This window comes from Phoenix dactylifera, chromosome 8 (assembly GCF_051530095.1).
Source record: "Phoenix dactylifera cultivar Ajwa chromosome 8, Ajwa_hap1_PhDact_Kaust_v1.1, whole genome shotgun sequence".
NCBI lineage: Eukaryota > Viridiplantae > Streptophyta > Magnoliopsida > Arecales > Arecaceae > Phoenix > Phoenix dactylifera.
Genome location: NC_143197.1, coordinates 10,590,492 through 10,595,249, shown reverse-complemented (window position 1 = coordinate 10,595,249; position 4,758 = coordinate 10,590,492). Strand labels below are relative to the sequence as shown.

The 4,758-nt window shown below is 37.9% G+C and overlaps 1 long non-coding RNA gene across 1 annotated transcript; it reads right to left on the bottom strand.

The window, feature by feature from the left end:
- Nucleotides 1–4,196: 4,196 nt before the first annotated feature.
- LOC149752964 (uncharacterized) lies at nt 4,197–4,531 on the bottom strand. The gene is made up of 2 exons (XR_016396146.1): nt 4,487–4,531; nt 4,197–4,379 (listed from the first exon to the last, which is right to left on the bottom strand). It is a non-coding gene; the product is annotated as an uncharacterized LOC149752964 (long non-coding RNA).
- Nucleotides 4,532–4,758: the final 227 nt, after the last annotated feature.

Genomic DNA, 4,758 nt, shown 5'->3' with positions numbered 1-4,758 from the left:
TCGGATGAATCAAGTACAATGAACTTGCTCAAATTTCGGAGCATGCACACGATGGATAACAAGATAAATTCTCACCTCTGTTTTGATGATACATAGTATAAATATAGAGAGAGAGAGAGAGTAACGTGGAGAGTGACTATTGGATTCGTTCACACGACCCGATCCATCTACTATTCTTTTTTTAAAAAAATTATTAACATAATTTAATAAAACATCATTTTTCATTATTTTAGCCGTTTTTTAAATATAAAAAATGCTTTGAGGCTCAAACCTAGTATACAGAAATAGTGGGCAGTGCATAAGAGGGCTCATGCTTTACCCAAGATTTGCATGTGAATTGGGCTAACTTTACGAACCACACCAATCCCCTCTTGACACATAGCACATTATTTTGTAGTTTTTAAAGACCGCGAATAGGATTCTAACTCACCCTAGTTATCCATCCTCTCCTTCCACCTTTGCCAAACCTCAAGTTGCCCTGGGGTATCGAGTAACGCGGCGGAATTGAGGATCCATACCCTCTAAAGCTCAAATCCCATCCCTCATTAAATGATAAAAAGGTCATATCATCCAATCTATAATACATGTGATAAAAACCATCTTAAATAGGATCATAATAGAACCAATCTTGAAAGGAAGCATACCTGGATCCATGATAGACTGAACGATCAAAGCTTCCTTTGTTTTCTGGATGATCAAGTCCTAAGTTCGTATCTCCCTCTTGGCCCCTGTTCGAACACTCAGGAGATGGAGTCCAATTTTCTGTTCGCTTGCTAGGCAGAGGGTGAGACCCGTTATGTTATCCTACCATCAAGGATAATGCTTCCACTTCTCACGGAATCGTAACTGACCACGATGTGGTCATGTGGGTCAAAACCCAACATTCTCCCACTTGGCCCATATGACCATACTTTGGTTAGAAATGATATAAACATTAGGCGCGCATCATTCTAATCCATAGTCAGTTGGGTCATCATAATACCATAATTAAACAACTTACTAATGCGAGTCAAGGCGGTTCCACATCAATATAATGACATAGTTCCTTCCAAGTACTACAACACTAGCAAATTATTTAACCATAGTCCATAAATGAGAAGTATCTTTAATGGTCAAACATTATGTCTTTGTCAGAGACAATTCCTGTAATCATACATTCAAACCCATACATGTACATATATTTGAAGAACAGGAAAAACAGAAACATAATCAATTATATCTAAGTGTCAAAGAAATAAACATAATACAATCCTCAACAAATATCATGAATTACAACTAAGACCCATTCTTTCAACATGCTCTTTAAAAGTCTTCGGTTGTAAACCTTTTGTCAAAGGATCTGCAATCATGAGCTCTGTCCTCATATTTTCTATAGACACATTTTGTTTCTGAACTTCCTCCTTGACAACAAAATATTTAAGCTCAATGTGCTTGGCACCATTAGAATATTTGTCGTTTCTGGAGAAATGGACGGCTGCAGTATTGTCACAAAAGATTCTCAGCGGCCTGGCAATAGAGTCGACAATCCCAAGTCCCGAGATAAAGTTACGCAGCCACAAACTATGAACCGTGGCCTCAAAGCATGCCACAAATTCTGCTTCCATGGTGGACAAAGCAGTGCTTGTCTGTTTGGCACTTTTCCATGAGATTGCTCCTCCAGCTAATAGGAACAAATAGCCAAACGTTGACTTTCTACTATCCACACATCCAGCAAAGTCTGAATCCGAATAGCCAATCACCTCAAGGCTATCTGACTTTCTATATGTAAGCATGTAATTCTTTGTTCCTTGCAAGTATCTCATCACCTTCTTTGCAGCTTTCCAGTGATCTATCCCTGGATTACTTTGGTATCTTCCTAGCATTCCAACTGCAAAACTGATGTCCGGTCTGGTACAGGTCTGAGCGTACATCAAGCTACCAACTGCAGAAGCATAAGGTATATTTTCCATCTGCTTACGTTCCAATTCATTCTGTGGGCATTGCATGAGACTAAATTTATCCCCTTTCTGAATTGGAACAACACTGGCTGAACAATTCTCCATACCAAATCTCTCTAGAACTCTGTCTATATATGCCTTTTGAGACAACCCTAACAATCCACGTGATCGATCACGAAATATTTCAATGCCTATCACGTAGGTTGCCTCATTCATATCTTTCATTTCAAAGTTCTTTGAGAGAAAAACCTTAGTTTCATACAATAAGCCAAGATCACTACTGGCAAGCAATATATCATCAACATATAGGACCAAAAAGATAAACTTGCTTCCACTGACCTTCAGGTATATACACCGATCAACAGTGTTTTCCTTAAAACCGAAGGAAGTGATGGTATCATTGAACTTGCGATACCATTGTCGGGAAGCTTGTTTAAGACCATATATTGACTTCTTTAATTTGCAAACCATGTGTTCTTTTTCCTTTAATGGGAAACCTTCGGGCTGGTCCATATAGACTTCTTCATCTAAACTCCCATTTAGAAAAACAGTTTTTACATCCATTTGGTGCAACTCTAAATCATAATGTGCAACCAAAGCCATAATAATTCTAAATGAGTCCTTTTTAGATACAGGAGAAAAGGTCTCTTTATAATCAATGCCTCCTTTCTGAGTGAAACCCTTGGCCACCAGTCTGGCTTTATGTCCCTTTGAGTCGAGCTTGGTCTTAAAGACCCACTTACACCCAACTGTCTTACAACCTTCGGGCAAATCAACGACATCCCAGACTTCATTCTGATCCATTGATTTTAACTCATCTTTCATGGCATCAATCCATTTAGTCGAATCAATACTTTCTATGGCTTGTTTAAAAGAAACCAGATCTTTTCTTGTCCCTATATCAAAATCAAATTCTTGTAGATAAACCATATAATCATTTGGAATGGCAGATCTTCTTTCTCTTTGAGATCTCCTTAATGTCATCCCTTGTGGTTCTTCTACAACTTGTTCAGTGGTGATAACTTCATTATGGAGTGTTTGATCATTAATTTGTTGTTCATTGTTATTAAACTGTGTGACAACTGTAGGAACAACAATTTTCTTAGAAGTCATGGGTAAAGGGACTTGCACCCTAACTTCTTGAATTTTCACATTTTGTGGTTTATCACTCCCACTGGTTTCACCATTCTCAATGAATTTGACATTACCGGTCTCTATAATTCTCGTACTATGGTTAGGACAGTAAATCCTATACCCTTTGGATTTTTCGGGATAACCTATAAAGTATCCACTAATCGTTCTAAAATCCAATTTTTTTTCATGTGGATTATAAATTCTGGCCTCCGCCGGACAACCCCAAACATGCAGGTGTCTTAAACTCGGTTTCCTTCCTGTCCATAACTCAAAAGGAGTTTTTGGAACTGCCTTACTAGGAACCCGGTTTAATATGTATACAGCGGTCTTAAGGGCTTCCATCCACAACGATATGGGTAACGGAAAATTACTTAACATACTCCTAACCATATCCATAAGTGTACGATTACGCCTTTCAGCTACTCCATTCTGCTGTGGCGTTCCCGGCATAGTGTATTGAGCACGTATGCCATGCTTTTCTAAGAGTTTAGCAAATGGGCCAGGGTGTTGTCCTGTTTCATCATACCTACCATAATATTCACCACCTCTATCAGACCTGACAATTTTCACCTTTCTATCTAATTGTCTTTCAACCTCAGTAATGTATACCTCTAGGACATCCACTGCCTGAGATTTTTCATGCAACAAATAGACATAACCATAACGTGAAAAATCATCAATAAAGGTGATAAAATACTTCTCTCCACCAAATGATGGAGAGTCAAAAGGCCCACAAATGTCTGTATGGATAATTTCAAGAAGTTCTTCACTTCTTGTGGCAACTTTCTTTGTGTGTTTGGTTTGCTTTCCCTTAATGCAGTCTACACACATACCGAGATCAGTAAAGTCTAAGTTTAACAAAATCCCATCCTTTACTAATCTCTCTAATCTTTCTTTGGATATATGACCCAATCTTTTATGCCACAAGTTAGAAGATCTTTCATTTATCATGTTTCGTTTAATTCTAATATTACGATGCAAGGTCATAAGAGTTTCAGCAAAATGATTATCAAGATTTACTTTATATAAACCATCACACAAGACACCAGAACCAATGAAGAGATTGTCTTTGAAAAGACGCAAACTAGCATTCCCAATTTTAAAGAAATATCCTTCAACATTAAGTTTAGAAACAGAAATTAAATTTCTAGAAATAGAAGGAACATAAAGAGTCTGAAGCAAATCTAAATGACAACCAGTATTTAAAAGCAAACGATAGGTTCCAACAGCTGTTATAGGAACTCTAACCCCATTCCCCAAAACGATAAAACTCTCATTTGGATCTTGCATCTGGGTTGTAAGGAATCCCTGCATCGTATTTGAAACATGAACATTAGAACCTAAGTCAAACCACCAAGTATTAGAAGGAACTTCAGTAAGGTTTGATTCAAAACATACATAAGCCAAAGGCTTACCTTTCTTTTCAAACCATGCCTTGCGTTTATGGCAGTCCTTCTGATAATGTCCCAATTTTTTGCAGAAATGGCATCTATCTTTGTTTTGTTTCTTCTTATGAACCTCGGTATCATGATGAGGCTCTTTACCCTTGGATGGTCCACTCTTCATGCCCTTTCTTGGCTTCTTCCATTTCTTCTTGGCTCCATGACTTACAAGATTGACAGAATGATATCCTTGTTGCTTAAGTCTTGTCTCCTCTTGAACAAGCATACTGGTCAATTCATTCACA